Source organism: Brienomyrus brachyistius, chromosome 1 (assembly GCF_023856365.1).
Source record: "Brienomyrus brachyistius isolate T26 chromosome 1, BBRACH_0.4, whole genome shotgun sequence".
Classification (NCBI taxonomy): Eukaryota; Metazoa; Chordata; class Actinopteri; order Osteoglossiformes; family Mormyridae; genus Brienomyrus; species Brienomyrus brachyistius.
The window spans coordinates 7,200,384-7,220,996 of record NC_064533.1 but is presented as its reverse complement, the minus strand read 5'-3'; the positions used below and the strand labels follow the sequence as shown (position 1 = coordinate 7,220,996).

Below are 20,613 nucleotides of genomic sequence, written 5' to 3'. Positions count from 1 at the left end.
AGCCACTGACACAAGGGGAATGAGGTGAATGTGCTCACCGTATTGTTCAAAACAAATTAATTAAAAACAGCCCCTTGTTCTGAGCCCCATTGTCAGAAACAATTGCAAGATGCTACAGTATGTAAACCCAGCATTGTGGGTGATCAGCCCAGGTTTAGTCTGACTTAGTCTGGAAAAAATACTGATTTGGATGATTGTGTAATGACTGCATTGGAATAGACCATCCTGAATGGTCAAAGGTGTAGCTAATCCTGGAGATGCGTGTATGAGCTATGTACATGACCTCAGTGGGATAAAGATAATCAGTTTAATCAGCATAGTGCATCAGGTGGATCACTGGCTATTGACAATCCAGTGGATCACTGGATATGACAATATTTCCCCTATTATTAAATAAAAAAAAAGCAGTAATATCTTACTGCCAGCCACCTATAAAATGTCGCAATATAGAAACAAAAACGTACTTTTGCCGAAGTTTGAAAGCTGTGTCATGGAGGTTATTGAGGTCCATAGATGTACTGAAGGTAAACCTATGTAGGATTGCATGGCGAGCGGTGACGTTTATGAAGCCCGTGCTTCCTGTAGGGGGCAGTACACACACCAAGCAGCCCGACAGCAGAGAGATCTAATCAATCCAAGCACACTGGATCTGTGCAAAAAAAAAAAAAGTTGCCGATACAGAATCCAGCAGCAGAAAACTTCAACCTGGAGGTGCAATTAAATAGAGCCATGGCAGTTCTGACTATGGATGCCAGGCTTTCTGCAGTCAGGCACTCAAAGTGGGATTTGTTCTCGATCCCCTGGGAGGCCAGCAGCAGTGGGGGGTGTGTTGGGGGGAGGGGGGGTGGATATACATCTCTTTTCAGGTCGCCACCAGCTTCTCCCCACACGACGACACTGCTGTTGCTAAGAGGACTTCGCACAAAGATCGCATTTATCCATTTAATGGCATTCACTCAAGTCACGCTATTTGCATAGTGCCCACTTCAAGGAATGTTTACCCTTGCCTGACATTTGGAAGGGAGCCACAGAGTCCACAAGACTCCGAGAGGAACAAGCATTGGGCGGGAGGAAATGGAAAATAAATCAATACGCCTTGTTTCTCGGTTTATGCTGGGCTTAAGAAGACAGGTGTATAGGTTACTGCCAATCAGCAACACTGGCCTGGATTTATCTGATGAACGGCGGGAGGGGTTGGGGGGGGGAAGGTCACTCTTTGCCTTCTGCATATATAACCTGGGGTCTGAAGCCAAAGAAAAAGCACCAGAACTTCATAGGTGAAACATTTATAGAACTTTATAATGAGGCCTGCTAGGAGAGTGGAACGTAGGCCTGCTAGGAGGGTGGAATGCAGCTTAATGTATATCGGCTTAAATTTAGCATCCTGCCATATGTAGCTTTGCAGTAAACAACCAAATAGTCATTTTAACTGTTTTTTTTAAACAGCTGAACATGAACAACGAGCATCTGGCCTGCAGGCAGAAATTAATTTCATTGGGTTGTCCGGCAGCCCTACTGATAGTTCCGCTCTGTAGATTTTGCCAGATGGGAGGGGGGGGATTTCAAACCTGTAAATTTGCTACCTGTCTACGTGCCTGGTCTATGGCAGCAAAGGAAAAACTATAACTAAACACCATAGCAGTCGACTATATAGTGCAGAAACACGTCAGCCATGTAGAGGTGTGTCAGTAGGTACTTTTAAAAACAGGATGTGACATCATAGATTTTGTTCCCAATGTTACCCAAAGAACAAGGAGCATTTTTCATTATTATCACATATTTTCGATATTGTATGGAGCTAAATGGGAGCCTACAGTGAGTAATTCCTACTAGTATGTGTCCAGATGGCTGGCAAAAAATACACATTAGTCTAGTCCAAAGGCTCTGGAAAGGCTATGGTAAATCTCACTTTATGTGCCATTTTAATATGAAACCCACTTAATGCTTAATCATCAGATTATTTGACTAAAAGTATTACTAAACATTATCTTTAAAAAATATGCTAATGCTATTTGGAGATGGAGGATTAGAGACTGTAGGTTAATGTTGTTTGGAGATTAAGAGACTATGTGGTCTAGGCATTACAAGTTTAAGAATTTTTAATGAGTGCGTTACATCTTCCTGTTCATAATGTGTGACTAAATGTGTGTCCTACAGCACAAATGACACCTCTTGGGTGTCCTTTGTGTTGCCAAGTTCAGGCTCGAGGTTCCCAGTAATCTTGCACTGGGTAAGCGGTTATGCAAAATGGATGAATGAATATTTGCCTCCAATTTCTATAGAAGAGTCTTTCCAAAATGACAGATTAACACGTCTAAAAATGCAGCAAACAAAACCAAACCACAGTCTATATAAGATTAACACATGACAGAGCCGACCGGGCAACGCCTCCAGACGAAAGCAGGAACCGGTTCGCAGAGTGAGACTGCAGTTTTATTGGCAGGAAATGATTTGTCTGATGTGATGTAATCTCTAATAACTATGCCTGAAAGGACCAGCTCTGCAAAGAAGCTACTCTTTGAGAATATCACCTAAGATGTAATCTTGTCTCTTATAATTGTACAAATGTTTTGTTCATCTTTCACTTACCTAACGTAGCTCACTGATAAATAGTTACATGATGTGTCCAGTAGATGGCAAAGTGGTTAAGAATGGAAATGTATAACCAAGGGAGCTGTCTCAAGCCTCAGCTTGAACCAGATTACTCCAGAGACACATATATAAATAAATATATAAAGAACTATATTTAAAGTTGTCTGAAGATGAAAGTTTAAGATAAAGTGACTTTGTGCAATATAAACAATACATTTTATTTACTTAAAAATAAATGTACTACACATAAAAATGCTTTTAAAAGTAATGAGTGGAACTTGTGACTTACCAAGCCTGGAAGAAGGTAAGAAGAATGGCACATTTTTCATACAATAGAAATATTCCTTTTCATCTCTTCGGTAAACGTATTAAGCTTTAATCAAACCAGGAATCCACAGCGGAGCCCTTTCCACACACTCCATTCCCACCAAATGACACATGATGGCCCAGCTTTGGATCTGACAACTTCGGGGGCTCTGCCTCAGTCAGAGTTATCCCGTAGCCGCTCAAGGTTACATGGCAGAGCCTCATTCATCGCATTGCCAGTGGGGGCCATTCTTTAAAATGAGCTCTTTATCAGTGGCCCTCTGCGTTACCATGGAGACACAGAAACCTGCTTAGAGAGTACATAACAGGTTCAAGGCTAAAGTTTAGCATTTTTCCTATATAACATGAGACTGCTGTTTTACCCCAAGCCAACCCCAAGCCAACCAAGCCCTACTCTTACTGCTGAACTGCATCACAAATAGCCTTGGTGAATAAACACAAAAACACCCCCCCCCCAAATGAAACTCTGATTCACTGGTCATGTAGACTTAAATTTACACACATACAGAGATCGTTTCATTTGTAATGCAGATGATAATAGAATCAAAAGTTAAGAAACATCAACAATGATCCCCTGTAACAAAAGTCAGAAAAAAAGCACTTTACTAATATTACATAGATGGGTGGATGTTTACAAATTCCATAGCAAATTTTCTGAATGAAGGCTGCTGAAAGACTCATTTTTAAACTCAGTCACAAACTTGTCATGCTCAGCATGTTCAGCAATATGTTCCTTTCAGCCCCGCAAGCCCCTGGTTGATGTTGCCGTTTTAATCCTGGGATCTGACCCGGTCCTCTGTTCTATACGTGCTGCATTCTTGCTAATCTCCTTGAGCTGGAGAACAATTCAGTGGAAACGCAGCGTAGTGCAGAGATCAATATTTAATGTGTGTGGGACAGCGCGCCTGTCATTGTGGAGTCGAAACAGACAGATATACTACACCATTCAGGAAACTGCTTAAAGCATGCTTTAATATGAATTAGGGGTCAAAAAATCCAGATATCGTATCTCACAGGATAATTCACTAATTGGTCAGCATTTTTAAAAAGGCTATAAGGTGTAACATACGTAATAATTCAATAAAAGCAAGTCAGAGTTTGTGTAAATCTTAAAATTATATCATTTAACCTGGTTCACTAAATTCAGTGCCAACGCCAGCAAAAATCAAATTTTTTTCTCCAGTTTTCTGAACTGGAAAGTTCCTTTGTATAGCGATGAACAATTAATATGGATTTATGCTGGATTATCAATGTCATGATACATTTTCAAGCACAAACTTTGGGTTACTTACATGAAAGGGCCACATTACGTGCCGTTGAGTTCATACGCGGCAAAGAAATGGTGGATTAAGGGAAAGCAGGCCAAACGAAACTATACTGTTGTTCAATGGACGGATGGATAAAAACAAGGATGCAGTGCATTCTTGGATTTCACAGAATGCCAGCATGCATCCCCTCAAAAATTCACATCTGACAACAGACAACACGCAACACTGAATGTAATTTAGGTCCTTTGAGCTGCATAGTATCTTTGGATCAGAGTTCTGCAAAAACATCAAGTTAGAAGCAATGTGATTTCCTGCAGAGGAGACTTTGAGCAGCTTTAGTACTGGAAGGCTGTGTGGCTTGTTTCCATAATTTCTTGGAGAACAGCTTTTCCCACTGAGAGCAAATTGTGAAATGTGAATTGGCAATGTCCTGCATGATGAATTACCTGGGAGAAAGGTGTGTTTGGGGTTTTCTATTATCTGCCCAGTTGTGGAGTAAGCTCTTAGTTGGACACTGTCCTAGTGTAGCTGTAAGTGTTTTTTGTTTTGTGAAGGTATCTTTCTGTAAAAAAGTAAAACAGCCCTTAATAAAGGAAAGTGCCTTTATACATAGTGAACTGAGATATTTGTACTGGCATTTGTTCAGAGCCACCTTTTACTGCTATTCATTGTACCCAGTGTCCCTGGAGTGTTGGTGTAAACCGGGCTTTCCTGACTAGTGTATTCTGCATGACCGCATGGCACCCTGTAATCTGTATAACCTAAATGCACCAGGCGGCCATGTTGCATCAGGGCTAAGCCAGCGGACTGGATCCGTATTCCCTCCCAATGATGGCGGCCGAACCGATTGTCTTTGGTCATTCCCTGATGGGCTCCTCAGAATGGTATCGTCTGCAGGTACAGTCAGCCCCGCTAACAATTTTTTTGTTGTAGGAATGTTTATCTAATGTTACGATTAAGGTGTGGAAACGTTCAAAGTGTCCAGTATTCCTGATGTTCCTAGAATAATGTTCCACTACTTCAGCTACTACTGCAACTAAGAGTAATACTGTAACATAGAAACACATGAATGGCCTGGTAGGGCAGAAGGAACCCCTGTTGCTTTGTATCCCAAAGGTCGCAAGTTCAAGGCTGAATGGTGTGTTCCCTGTATGCACATATAGTATTTTATAAAATTATATTTTACTATAAAACAATGTTTTTCGACGTTGCATTAAAAGTATGCTCAGGAAAAAAATGTTATTGTGCTACAACGGACAGAACCTTTGTTAAAAATTAAAATGTCGAAATAACATTCCAGTAATGTCACGGTAAGAATGTTCTTTGCCATCTTTGAGAAGACCTTCACACAACATTAGCTGAAGTTCTTGGAATGTTCCCTGTCGGCTGGGGGGACACCCTCTTCTGATGGGGTGCCGACTTGGCGGCCTGTACATGCTCTTCCACCAGGGGGCGGCAGAGAAGCTATTATTTATTTATTTATTTATTTTTATTAAGCTCACAAACTGATGTAAATTCAAAACCCAATAAGATGAGTCATGCCTGAAGAATGGCAGTCTGTAGCTGTGAGCGTGTGAGCGGGTTGCCGCGGATGTAGCTCCGGTTGAATTCAGAGTCACTGGAGGGCGTTACATAGACCCAGGACAGCCAGCCCCCCGCCAAGTCAAACTGGCAGTGAGCATCCCACCATCTCCTCACAGCACAGACACGAGATGACTTTTTAATTAGCAACAACAACAACAAATTTATTTTTATATAGCGCATTATCACAACATTACATTGTCTCAAAGCGCTTTACAGTATCCTCACCCAAAGCCCCCAGTGAGTAAGCCATAGGCGACAGTGGCAAGGAAAAACTCCCTAGAAGGAAGAAACCTTGAGAGGGACCAGACTCAAAGGGGAAGCCCATCCTCCAGGGGCCGGCAGGGATAGTCAAATAGAGAGAGGAGAGCAAGGAAGATAAGCCAATGCCGAAGCCGAGTCTTCTTCCAATTGCCAGGCAACCAGAGGTAAGGCAGCGGGTCATACACGGAAGAACAGAACGGCGAGCTGGATGCAGGGACGTCACTGGTGGTGGTCGGGTGTGCTGGATATCTTGATAGATCTTGATATCTTGATATTAGCACCCTTTCCGGGACAGAGAGCATGTGGCGAAAATCTCCTCTTTTCATGGAGACACTGCAATGAAATATCACTTTGGCCAAAGATGATCATGTCCCTGGAGACGAGACCAACGTGCTTTCCATGTAATAGGTATGTCCATGCAGACATACTGTCATCACCCTGTGTGACTGCTCAATGGAGAAAGTCTGACGCCCCGATTGGATAGACTTGGTCTCACGGTCTAGTGTATGCATGTTAAACCTCCCCGATCGACACGTGCTCACAATTTAAATAGAAATTTTTAAAACAATATAAATTTATTTCAAGCTAGAGAAAAACGTACGTTTTACAGCAAAACTACTTATAATTCCTTTATCATTTTTGTAGCACATAATTTTCATCAAAAAACAATGTTTTTTCCAAATAAAATAATGCAAAATAAACGTCCTTGGGTTATAAACGCAGAAGATGCCTTAATATGATGGAAGGAGAGCATTTTTTGTTATTTTATAGAATGCAACACATCAGTCTTATTTTATGCTATTACTGTAAAGCTTATTTGCCACTACAAATCAACAGCATCCCATCACAGCAGCCCATAAAAGAGACCGAACGTGGTCATGTTCTGCATGCAGCACCCAGCAATTTTTCAGTGCACTTCAGTCCATTACATACTAATTGTGTTCAAAACCTTGAAAAGCCCAAGAGTCAATCCGAGTTGTTGTGTGAAAGCATGTAATGACTTTACTGTAAAATATTTTCCCTGGCTTTCTTCCCCCCTCCCGAAGTGCATATAATTCATTAATGTGTTTTTTGGGTGTTAATGCATTTTAGGAGCTACTGTACTTGAATATCTCATGTAAATATGAGACGGGTTTTGGTCAGGAGTTTGGTCAGGAGAACCGCATTAGCGGTCTGCAGCTAAACTCACAGCCGGTCGAGGAAAGTTGACCGTGACATAATGTGCAGGCATCCAAAGTGTGCAGGCATCAAAAGTGTGCAGGCATCCAAAGTGTGCTGGCATCCAAAGTGTGCAGGCACGCAGACACAGGACAATACAATTCCTTGTACTAATAACCAGAAAAAAAGAATTTGAAACTTATCAAACAAGGTAAAGATTATCCTTAGTGAGTGGAGGGTGTTTCGGTCCAAAGGTCTCATACCTAGATTTGAATTATTAGATAAGTTTCTAACTTATCTTAAAGAGCAACAAAATTTACCAAAAAAGTAACTATACAACAGGCATATAGCTATCTGGCAAGTAGCCGTTTAGTAAAATGATGTGTTTGAATCCTCTCCTGACATTCATTTTTGGCTATACAGTCATATAGAAATACATACTTATTACATATAACCCCGCATTTTGCTTGCTGGATGTTCGAGGTGCTTGAGGAACTTGCCTCTGGCATTCATATTTAGCAGGATCGTGTTGTCAATGGCACAGAAAGTACAGGATGTGCAGACTGTATCTACGTCTGTGTGAAAGAAGCAGCATATAAAATACAGGCAGTGAGAAAGACTGATGGAGGCGATTGAATCTGTGTATTCATGCAGCTGAATGCAAAGCTTCCTGTAGATGCGACGGGACAATCAAAGATACAGCACCGGTCTAACTAAGCTGGGGTGCTGCGCCTTCATAGAAAATAGAGATGTAAATGAATAAGATGCACTGAATGCATAACATTGGGTTTATTTTTTAATTTCTGCTTCATTGTGTACATTTTCTGCCACAATGTGACTAAGGCACTGAGCCAGAACTGCCTGTCGGTGTCCCTGGATTGACTATCAGGGTTTTTAGGAGTCTTGATTATGGCTCATACCACAGATGGGTGGCACTGGACTCCTTTCGATGATCTGGGCGACTCAAACAGATCCTGCACCTCGCTGTAAGCAGGCCGCCTGCCTGCTTCCCGTTGTTGGCCACGGCCCGTCAGGTGCGTCTCATGAAATGCAAAGGCAGGCTCGACACTCGTCTCCGGAACACAAGAGGCCAGCAGGGGCTCGGGACACAACAGATTGGCCGTTCGAGCCGTGCAGCAGTAGCTCCGGGTTCGAGCGCGCTCAGAGGACAGAGCCTCACGCAGCAGACGGACAGCTGGGAGCGGAAACGCCAGGCTGGTGGCTCGACGGTCCGACACTAGAGATCATACGGCGCACGGTTCTGTCAGGTCACGTGGTCACATCAGTAACGTCGGCATGTCTGTCTTTTAGCTCAGGAGTGAGGCGTCCTTCAAAATTCTAAAAGATAAAGAGCAGTCCTCAGGAAGCACTTGTTTCAACCCTAAAGGAGAATAAACACTCTTATCTCCTCAGTAAAAAATTTCCATTACTATCCTATCCATCCATTTCGCCCCCTTGCTTATCCGTTCAAGGGTCTATTAGCAGATAATCAAAAGGCAATACGGCACAGGCAATACAGATTAAGGCTGACGGTAATTTTATTTACTTCAAGAAACTTGGTCGACGTCTGAGATTAACTTTCATCAGAAAGCAGGTGGCAGTCCTATGAAATGCTATTGGTACTGAATGGAAATCCATGACATCCAGGAAAAAATACAATAAAATAATGAGATTCATAGATGACGCATTAATGATTAATGGAACCTTTTTTTTGTGATGGAGAAACAAACCGATTACAGGTTGCCATGGAGTGCACCGTCTACTTCAGTGTTTCCCAATCCGATCCTAGGGGACCGACAGCCGGTCCATGTTTTCGCTCCCTCCCAGCTCCCTGCTAGACAGTCCACACGAAAACACGGATCTGCGGGTCTCTGAGGATCAGATTGGGAAACACTTGCCTACTATAAGGGCAAAATACACACATCCACAGAGGTCACACGTGACATAATGTCATGCTTCTTTAACATGAAATACGATAGTGACAAGGCATTATCAATTGAAACAGATTTTAAACCTCATTACAGTGATGTTGCTGATAGAAATCTCAACTGAGATGATTAAGCATAGGTTATCAGTCGTTGGCACCTTTTCAATGTCAGATCCTATATCAGAGGATTTTACACCCCCCACCCCCACCCCCGGCTGTTCAGTGCCGAAAGAAAGAGACATGATCAAGGATGAATATGACCAGCGATCTGACATGTGATTCTTCATTCTTTATACAGTCTCCGTATCTGGTCCTTTCAAGCCACTTTCAAATGGGAGATGTTCAGCTCCTCGGGCGTCATTAGAGGAACAACTGACACGAACGTCTTGACTCGGATTTCAAGAAGTCAATTTCAAACCCCGAATAGGCTGCAAGCAAACAAACAAAATGAGCTTTTAAAGAATTATTCCCTACATTCTGAGCAATTCAATTCAATTCAATTCAATTTATTTATATAGCGCTTTTAACAACAGGCATTGTCACAAAGCACTTTACATTTAACTGACCAGAACCCCACCAAGCAAGCCTGAGGCGACAGTGGCAAGGAAAAACTCCCCCTAGCAGGAAGAAACCTTGAGAGGAACCTGGACTCGGAAGGGGACCCCATCCTCCTCTGGGCGACCAGGGAGCATGAAACTGAGCAGGGTCTCCTATAGCTAACAAACCGCTTTACGCATTTCATGCCACCTTTTTCTGCGTATTACATATTTGCCTACAAGCATCATCCTGGTAGCAGGTGGGGAAAAGCATTTCACTGCACAGACGAAGGCTTGGAAACACCCAACTCTACATTCACTTTTAAACAAAGGTAATGGGAAATATAGAGGTTCATCACTTTTCTCTGGTTTACCAATGAGTAGAGATGGGTGGTTCAGGTCCAGAGAGTAAAATTCCAGACCAGGATTTTGTTTTAACCAGCCAGTTCAGTATGGTGTCTAATTGGATGGTTGAGACAAAATCTTGGTCTGGACTTTAACTCTCTAGACCTGAACTACCTATCTCTAGACCACCTAATCCATGTCAGGGGAACTCTATGAGCTACTTCAGGTTTTACAAACTACTTTAAAACTGAAAGGCTCCAGTGCTTGGCTAATTAGTTCAATTCTTCTTGTACTTTGACTGGGTTGTTTCCTTGATTGTAAGACTCATCCAGCCGTTTCACATTAACATTAGTGATGCAAGAATGATTATAGGAGACTGACCAATCAGCACAGAGCAAGAATTCTAAATGCTAGAGTGAAATCCAGGTCTTTTTAATTGAAATGGTAGTTTACCATCCCTGTCCTAGGTGTTAGGTGGTCACCCTAACCTCTGCTAATACAGTCCATTAGGCCACATAGGCGACCGCCTAGGGCGTCTCCTTCTGATGGGGTGCTGACTTGGCAAGGTGATTTCACTCTGCCTCAGGGGGGAGCATTTCTCAAGGATCTTTATTTACTTACTTGATACTACATGCTTGAAGACATCCTAGAAGATGGGCGAATAACCTAAATGCAATATTGTAAATTGGGGTCGAATCCTACTCGACTCCTTTTTAGAAATCTTGTTACGGTCAGCTGAAGCCACTCCGAGAGAAACTGCGGGACGCCCCCAGCCATTAAACAGCGCAGACACATTTCAGATTTATAATGCCCGTGTAATGGAGCGCTGCACACGCAGGAGTGTATTTTTACACCACAATCGGCAGAGAGGTGATTAAATTAGCGGCCTCTCGTGAGCCAGGGGTACTTCTCTGTCGCCACGTCGAAATTCTCCCCTACCACATCTCATCTTTATCTTATGCAGTAACACAAGCGGCGATAACTGTGCGATAACTTTAATTAAAACGGGAAGTGCCGTTATACATAACACACGTGGCTGGAATTCAGCACTGTGCGTGTGGCTAAGGGATGCTTCCGGACTGCTGTTGGAAGTCATTCAATTAATACGGATCTAAATATCCCTTTTTAGGAATGTCTTCAGCCGCTGCGACGAATTGGCAGGATTAGGCCTATTAATTAATTGTTTGGTCAGTCCGTCACCTGTGTGGCACCCCCTACGGGCCAGCTCCGGAATTTATCTTCTCTAGGGCACTGAAACATTTCAGCACGACCGGTTAGCATGAAATATCAATTATATGCAGACATGAATGAGGCGACCAGCTAAGCAAGTAGTCGTCACCCTGTCAGTCCTTCCCCGTAATGAAATGTCAGGCCGCAATGTTCACGACGGGACAAACAGCAGCGACATCGTTCCCGCTCCGCCACATGTCAGCGTCGATAGACAGCCGAGCTCTGCAATCACGCTTGACACCTTACTGACAATCAATGGGGGAGGGGGAGGTGGAGATGGGGGACATTGTCAATGTTAATACCAGCATCCTCACCCCAGCAATCCGGAACGTGAAAAAGAAAGCATATTTTTGAGTGCATTTAAGCAAAAAAAAAACATTTCCAAAGTTTACATCACCCAGTCTATTTGTCTAGCATACACATTTCAAACCGTCGTAACCGTGTTTACAAAGTCGGTTATTTACCGAAGCAATTCAGGTTGGAAAAACAGCCCATCCACCCCACCCTCCCAGTGGGGACTCAGATCTGTTATTTATTACAAATTCTTTTCAAAACCTTAAACCTTTTAGGCCACAATGCTGGCTGGCTTAACCATTATGTGCAAAAAGCTGAATGAATAAAAATAAACAGCTAGAATTCAAAGGCAGCTGGAAAGCACACGTCTGTGACACTTGCTTAGGTAGCTGTTGGACACACTCAGAGATCCTTCATTAACCTGATCAAAGCACAACACTGACGGAGTCGTTTCGCCCAGTCAATGGCTTGGTCGTTATTTTGTTCCATTACTGTGCGTCGTTCTTCCCCTCTGTTATACACAAATGCATTAATCACTTAGCCGTATCATTCGCTTAATGGCACCGCCGCCTCTACCGTTACTTCGGCTGGGACTGATCTCGTCTCCCTTTTTTGTGTGTGTCTGTCTGTGTTTTTTTCTTCGCTTGACCATTCCAGTGGGGGAAATCGACCAATTGCAGGAGCGTTTCCTTGTCTGATTGGAGAGGGAGATGGGGTGAGGTAAACACACGGGGTCCCTCCTGGCAGGGAGTGGGTTTCGGATTCGGCCAGATGAGGAGCAAAGCTGTGTTTTTTGACACTTGCTAGGAAGTAGAGAAAAACAGTGATCTTGCTGAGACAGCAGAATCGGGTGAGATGGTGGCCAAGATGGAATTCGTGCAGTGTGTCGGGAAGCAGATTTCACCCGCCGAACAGTCACCTTAACCAGTGTCTCCAGCAGTGTGCTCACGCGCCAACGCCCCCCTGCTGATTATGGAACCCACCAGCTGTTTGGATTAGTTTACACCAGTGTTTCTCTATTCAGTTTTTGGGGTCCCTCCGACAGTCCATGTTTTTGCTCCCTCCCAGCTCCCAGCCAATCAGGAACACCGAATACACGGTTTCATTTGGGGTCCCTTTAAGACTAATTCAGAACGGTTTATTTGGAATGCCGTCATTATGACATCGTTAAATGCATAAAGGCAAATGTAAGTCATTACGAGAGCCGTCTCAAATACAAACAGCTAAACAGGCAAAAGACAAGAAAAATGGTCAGATTGAGAAGCAATTGAGAAGGAAAGAGAGCAAGTCAAATTTTTGTCAATTCTCGTCCCGTTTGGCTATGATCGCAATATAAATGAAACCCAGAGTCGGACGTTGTTGAATTTATTGCAATTTCCATATAAATTAAACGGCACAAAGCACAGTGTCATTCAATCATTGGTGCCAGGTACCGTCAATGGTGATGCACTTTGTGTTTCATATTATACATTAATCTGCTATTGTAGCAGCACAGTGGCTTGGAGATTAGCCCCACATCACTGCTGTTAGCCCCCCCCCTCCCCCCCCCCCAACTCTGTGTGTGTAAAGGTCTCCCAGTGTCTGTGTAGTGTCCTTCCTAGTACTTCTGTCTCCTCCTGGGGGCCAACATCATGTCGCTGCCCTTGAGTACGGAGTGCTGGGTGATGAGGGACTCCGGTCCCTCGCTTCCTTTGCCTTCTGGAAGGTTCTCCAGCGTGAATGCCGGGGTCTCCATCGGCACCCAGCCGTAACGGTCTCTCCGCTGCCGTGGGAAGCTACCGTGGCTGTTTCACGTCTCTCGACGGCGGTTAATTCACTCAACGGGATTGAGAGTGGGTGGGCTGGGGGGGGGGGGGGGGGGGATTTCTGTGCTTGGGTTTGTGGCGTATGGAGTGGGAACCCTGCAGAGGTCTAATCACGAATCAAGCCTATGAACAAGCTCCCCTGATTAGGAGCACTTTCCTCACCCCCCCCACATGCACAGAGCCCAGTCCCCCCCATCTTGTTTTGGAGGAGAATTTCAGTTTGGCTGAAATGTCCGTGATTCCGGAAGGTCAACAAGCCGCAGCTCTAAAGGGGCGACGTGCACGTTACCGTATGAGCAGATGTAACTTACGCATAATGCAAGAGCTGCCATATTAACTGGGAGAATTCAGCCGTCTTCCTTGAATGCATATCCGATCCGTGGATGTGGGAAACCCAGAGCCTATCCTGGGAAACCGAGGGCACGAGGCAGGGGACGCCAGTCCCTTGCAGAGCACACACAGCGCCGGTGTGTACCACCACTCAATCCATGCGTTTGCATGGGGGCCCTCGAGGTTTGGGCACCCCCTGTTGGCCACAGACAGTCACACATTCGTTATTTCGGAGATGCTGAAGCACTGTGTTCTACATCTTCTTACTCTATTAATTTAGTTTTTAAAACCTCTGAAGAAAGGTGAGGGGGCCCTTAAAGGACTTTTTGAGTGGGAACACACACTCACACACTCTCACACAATTGCAGACAGTATCACATAGTACAGGCAATTTAGAGACACCAATTAACCCGACTGCATGGCTTTGCATTGTGGGGGGAATCCGCAGTATCTGGTGGAAGGAACCACAAACACAGGAAAGCATGCTAACCCGGTGGTGTGAGCCTGCAGTACATCTCACTCAGTGTGTTTTAACCATGATATATTTTTATACCATAATAAAAGTTCCGGAAGCAGACATGCTCTGACGATTTCCCATTGAGTAACTTTTCCTGAGAGCTTCCACCCTGCTGCCCTCTGAAGTGCCGCTTCTATTCATAGCGCATTTGCTTCAGAAGGGCAATCACCTCCTGTCCATCGCAAAGCCTCAGTTTACCGAAGGAGCAGATTCGCACACATTTCGTTTTAGTGGCTGTGAACCTCAGCGGTGTGTCCTCGCCATGGAGACTGGATTAGTTCGCGGGTTTGATCGGATACGCGAAGTGACAACAGGCCCGCTGGCCTGGAAGGAGCAGGACTACATATCCCATCTCTTTTGAGAGTTTAAACACCCCAGATGTAGTACAAAAGCTCTCAGAATTAGAGCTCTGAGCTGGAGCTGGTAATAACTGGAGAAGAACGACCCGAGTTCCCCTTATCTTACGGCCAATCAGCATCGTCGGCCCGGAGACTCTAACTCTCAGCCATAAATTATGCGCGACAGCCATTCTAGCGTCAGGGTTGTAAGAAATTAGCTGCCGTTTGGTTAATAATCTCCCCGCCGGCCCCGTCTCTGGCACCACCCCCCCCTGCTTCTGTGGCCCCCGCAAAGACAAAGGACTAGCATTAAAACGAGAGGCTTTCGCACATGGCCAGACCAAAACACTGGTAATGTGATATCGAGCAGATCCGAAAACAGCAGCATTACACTGCACCATGGCATGTAATGACAGGCCAGATTCACGGCCTTAATTACCGCGGCCCAGAGGCCAAACCGCACACACGCAGGGCTGCTTTTGACAGAAATCCATCGAGGGAAATGTATTTAGAGATTTCTGCACTCCTCTGCCTCCTTGCTGGGCCACCTGGTCCTGCATTAACTGATGAACTGGACCAAGAACGGTTACACATGTTGGTGCGATCTGGTGTGCTGACCCAATCAGCTGTGTCGACCCTGTTTTGGGCCCCCATCCCCATCAGCTGGATCACCAGATCACACTGTGATCATTCTTCCTCGACTACTGACTCCCATTAAGTTTCTTAAACATACAGTTGACAGCAACATCTGTGCATTGTGTCTTTTGAAGATGCTCTTTCCAGGAGTATGAAGTGATATTTATGCTCATGGGCATTTTATTTACACAAAAATGTTCTGAGGGCAGAAGGAAACATCATTGGTCTAGAGAGGTAACCAATCAGATCAGAGAAGGTAGTGGCGGAACAGTTGATTGGACCCACCTCCCCTACAATCTCATTGGTTATTGCTCTGAACCAATCATTTTCATTGTGCAAGTAAAACTCCCATGAGTGATTTTTAGGTCTTTTGAATATGTATTTAGTTGATACTGATTTTTGTGATTTTCCCTGTAAATCATAATTCATCATTGTACAGCAGTTAGCAAATTATGAAATTCTAAATAATACAAGTTGCGCTGAAATTAATTGAAATTGATCGAAATGAATCGCAAGCTAGCAGGGTGACACTGTCCACCTCACACATTCACATTAGGGTTTTGAGGGGTCTTCACGTTCTCCCCGTGTCATGTGGGTCTCATTCTGTCTCATGCAGTTTAGCTAATTGGCATCCCTAAATTGCCAGTACTGTTAAACTAAACATATGTTCCCTGCACCCCATCCAGGCTGCACCCCAGCCTCGTGCCCTATGCCACCTGGGCCGGGCCAGACCAGGATTAGCGGCTGGAAAATAAACAGATGCTAACAAGTACATTGTCTCTCGAAATACTCCATAGTGTGGAAGATGTTCAGAATTACCATTACAGTTTTACTGTCTGGCTGATTAAAAAGTACAGGGAGTACATTACATGTCGTCAAGGAAACGATACTCTCACTGAATCACCATGCAATATTTATTAAGGGATTTATTATTAAGCACGGTACGCCACAATCACTTTTTCTATGAAACAGAATAATATGTATATACATAAAGAGTGTGCGGAAGCAGTAAAGATTTAATAGCCCATTGGTTTGAAGTTAAACTGCACCGTATCGACACGCATGCACCATCTGTGAGGTGCTGAAATGTTCTGGGATGTCGCTCGGAATCACCTTAGCTGACTTGATGGCTAGCTTTACAGTCAGACGTTTTAAAACAACCCCCCCCCCGACGAGAAAGGAACACAGTCACACCAAGGAGCAGCGACTGTGTTAGACGACACATCGGAGTGCCCAGGACGCCTACACACGCCAGCCCACACGCCAGACCATAATATGCCAGGAGAAATCCACTATTAGAACTATTAGCGGACCTGTCACTCTGGCTGTGCTGTCGTTATTCGCGACTGTGCGCCGATAACACACTCAGGACTAGCTGTTAACGTAAGACTAGCGACACACTTGGCCGCAGGATTCCAGGTTTCGTGTGATGGACGCATGTTATCTTTTATCATCATCATCCCATACACAGTATAGCAGTATATCATCAGAATACCGAAGCCTCAGAAAGACAGGCCTCGCGGCTGGAGGAGGGGAACCGCCGTTACGCAAGAGCACAGGATACGCTGTGGATACTCTGGCTGAGTGTTACATTTTTCAGATGAAGTGTCAAAACGGCCTTTTAAGGATTCAAAAAAAACTGCATCATTGTTACTCAAGGCATCATCGCTATGGTAACGAGAAGGTTCTCCACCGTGCAGTGTCAGCTTGCGAAGGCCACGGGGTTTCTGGAATGTTACCGCTGTTTCATCGCAGCTGCTCTGATATCGACGGCTGCTCCTCTGTTTGTGGACACAGAGTAAGTGACAGGCAGATGAAATGAAGCAAAGTTATCTTGGCGTTCAAACTCAATCTAAACCATTTTCCACATGCTTACTCCAGCATTCGAAAATAAATGTGGCTTTCGGTAGGTTCAACACAGGCACATGTTAGTTCATTCATCCATCCATCCATGTGATGATTACTGCTCCATAAACCTGAATGAAATGAGTCTTTACAATGAACAGCACATTTCTGATTGGAAATATTCGTAGAGAAGCATCTTCTGGAGAGACGTCTATCATCTATCACTGCAAGATACGCATCAACGAAAGCCTGTGAGTTTCAAACAGAGGCACATCTAACACCTATTTTGGGCTCCACGATGTGATTAATTCTCCCTAAACACCCAGCAGCCACTGCACCACTACGACCGGTAACCTCTCTTCAAATTCAGGCCTCAGCAACATGGTACCTCCTAATGTGTGAAGCGAGCGAGAAGGTGATCTCACAGATCTTATGTTCATCAGTCTCACAACTTTTCCCACGATATCAGGAGGCCTTCGCAGTCGACTTGGATCTGGAAGTTGGTGGGACTGATGATGTCCGAACTCCAAGTAGAAGTATTTGTAGCTTGTTATATGTGGAATACATTGATATTTATTGAGAAAAGTAACAAGCAACATTTATCAAGGTGCTGGTGTGTTTTTCTCAGCTGATAACCCTCCAAAACAGCCTAGTGCTTCACCAATTGGGATGCAAAGGACGTTTAGCAAGACAGCTGGACTGTAGGATCATGCCGGTTTAGCCATTAGTCAATAGAGCAGATGTCCAGGCTTTGATCATTTCCTGGCTCAAGTGCGAGGGTGGATTTCAGAGGGGCTCCTTGAACAGAAATGTACCGTTTTCCCCCTGGAGGTTGGCCTTGTGGGAGTCCGTCCATCCATCCATTTTCCAAACCGTTTATCCTACTGGGTCGCGGGGGGGTCCGGAGCCTATCCCGGAAGCAATGGGCACGAGGCAGGGAACAACCCAGGATGGGGGGCCAGTCCATCGCAGCCTTGTGGGAGTCATGACCCTAATATGAGAGCTTTAGCGGGGACTGTCGAGATCTTAATGTGGGGGGCTTGAGCTCTGTTTTATCCATTTAATGGGTGAGAGAAAAGAGAGTTCCAGAATGCAAGTGCTGTACGAGGCAGAGGAAGAAGGTGGGAACGTCCGCAGTCAAAGGTTAATGTCAGATGGAGACCTACTTTATCTACTGATTTCTAGCTCCAAATATAGGCCATGAGTCTTAATGGTCTGTGCAACAAGTCGACCTCCACTGCAATTCAGCCTTGAAATCTCAACACATTCAGTGCAGGGTGAATCGAAAAAGACTCTTGGTTCTTTTTGCATATATAAGATGCTGCACCTGGGATGAAGGTGCATACATACACAGCTACTCAGCACTGCCTATCCCCTGCTCCTCACTGAGCACGCCCAGTACTCTGATGTACCCATAAAGCAACGCAATCAGCGACCTAGAGCAGCTGACACATGACTCAAGATCGCCACCTACAGGGTGAGTCAGTTCGGCGCACTTCAGATATCCTCCGCAAAATCTTTTACCACCTGGAAAATCTTGCCCTACAGGTCCTGTATAAAATATTAACCAGTAACACAATACCTGGGAAAATGACAAGACAGCTATCTGTTTGGATGCTTTTATCACAGCTCAAACACAAAGAGGAACCAGAAGAATGAGAAAAATGACAGTTTGCATATTTATGTTTAGGGTTTGGAGGGTTTCAGACAAAATGAAGAGCGCAGACAGGCGACGATAACTCCCCCCCACCCCGAGCGTTCCATGATTCTGAGGCGCAACCCTGTGATGACAGTACTTATTCCGTAATAGATCAGTTCTCTGGAAAAAAAGTAATCATTGCTTAAATTGTCCTCTAGCCTAGAAAGACAATTTCTTTGGTGCGGGTTTATCGCAAGGTCAGAGTTTCTCATTACGAAAGGAATTTGTGCAAACATACGCCGCCTAGTAATGAGCGCACCAATCTGGCGCTGACCCACTTTCACGGGAACGAACCTCTGAGTCGCACAGAAAGCGATCCGGCCCTTTAAAAGGGAAGCAGTGGAACCGAATCCCTTTATCCTAAATTCATTATGGAGTTTTACATTCACCTGTGGACCCAACATGAAAATCGACAAAGTTCCAAATGGGGTACATCTACTGTATAGTTTTATAACGATTATTTGGGCAGATACGATTCCGGGGTTGGTTACACCTTTTGAATGACTAAATCACAGATGATCTACCACCTGTGCAATGCAGAAGAATCCTGGTCTTGGTATAATATCTCCACAATGCAGCTTCGTGTAGCAGGGAATTACTGGCAGTGTTCAATGTCGTGGTTCATAGACTGCATTCAACACGCTATTCAGACAGAGACCTGAAACTTAACTGTACTCTTCCTCCCCATAACTGGCTGCTTACAGCTAATTATTACATTGCTAATTTGGGGCCTTTTTAAAATAAAACAGGTAACAAAATATGTCAAAGATGAGAGGTTCCGGAAATACAGCGTCTCACGAACATCAAGGATGTTAGGCGTCTTGTTTGGATTTTAAGTAACTATTTCATACATATTATTAACGCATTTTTGTCTCCTTTAACCATGTTTTTTGTAAGTATGCATGCAAAAGTAATAAAGAGCATAAGTTATGAATGAAAGTTATAGTGACTACAACACCAAGAAGGTGCTTACCTGGAGCGTAACGCACTTTGGGGGGCCGGCGATGTTAATCCCAAACACGTGTTCAGCGTCCACAGGATTTAACGTTTGCACTTCACCGAAAGGGGTCGTCAGCCAGGAGCCGGCTTGCAGACGGCGGTGAGCTTCTCCCTGGGGAGTCGGCCTGACGGCAAGGGATCCCCCCCCCCCCTCCAGTCCGTGATCGCGTCTAGCCGAGTCGCGGAAAGATGATCCGCCCCGCTGCCACGTGAAACAGTACCTGGCCATCTGAGCGGAGCCGCGCACTGCTGGGAGGGTCTTGGTTTCAGCACCGAGCCGCCCGGGGGAGGGCGTGGGCTGGGCCCGGTGTCCCACACGAGCCAGGATCTCCGCCTACGAGCGCCGGAACATGCCTGCTGCTTCTGGGACGAGCCCGGCGCTCGCTCACCCCTCTCTGGGGGCCGGGGTATGACCTAAGCGGGAAGGGATCGGAGGTGTCCAGTGCAGGGACCTGACCCATGACGAAAGGTAGCCTTTATAATAAGGAAAAGCAGAGCACTGACACCACTATCTTGCTCTTATGATAGGAGAGGTTGACGACATCAATTATTAAGGTGCCATTTGTCCCATTCGCACCCTAAATGCCAGTCTACTACTTGACTATCTTGGCAAACACACTGCATTTTCAGCACCATACCTCTGAGCTTCAGTCACTCTCACAGGCTGATGGACGTCGGACTGCATGATAAGCTATACAGCGATGCTGGCAGCGGGAGTGGGGGGAGGGTAGCAGTCAGGGCAATGCATTCCCACTTGCAGGTGACACTGTGTTTGTTTGTTTGATGTATCGCTGACAGGGATGGACACAAGCCATCCTCACACAGCCGGAATAAAGAATGCGACGATACCCATGGGGAGTTAAATTGTCCTGGGGGAGCTAAGCTTGTAATATTTGGAGGACTGGTTTCCAGGTTTCAGAAC

General features: G+C 45.0%; 1 protein-coding gene across 1 annotated transcript in view; it reads right to left on the bottom strand.

Annotated features, from left to right (window-relative positions):
- Nucleotides 1-19,849, bottom strand: part of shank3a (SH3 and multiple ankyrin repeat domains 3a) — a 203,219-nt gene extending 183,370 nt beyond the window's left edge. The window contains exon 1 of the mRNA XM_049006201.1: nucleotides 19,666-19,849. The gene's annotated coding sequence lies outside the window, so the exon portion shown is untranslated. The remainder of the gene's footprint in view (nucleotides 1-19,665) is intronic.
- Between the last annotated feature and the right edge of the window lie 764 nt (nucleotides 19,850-20,613).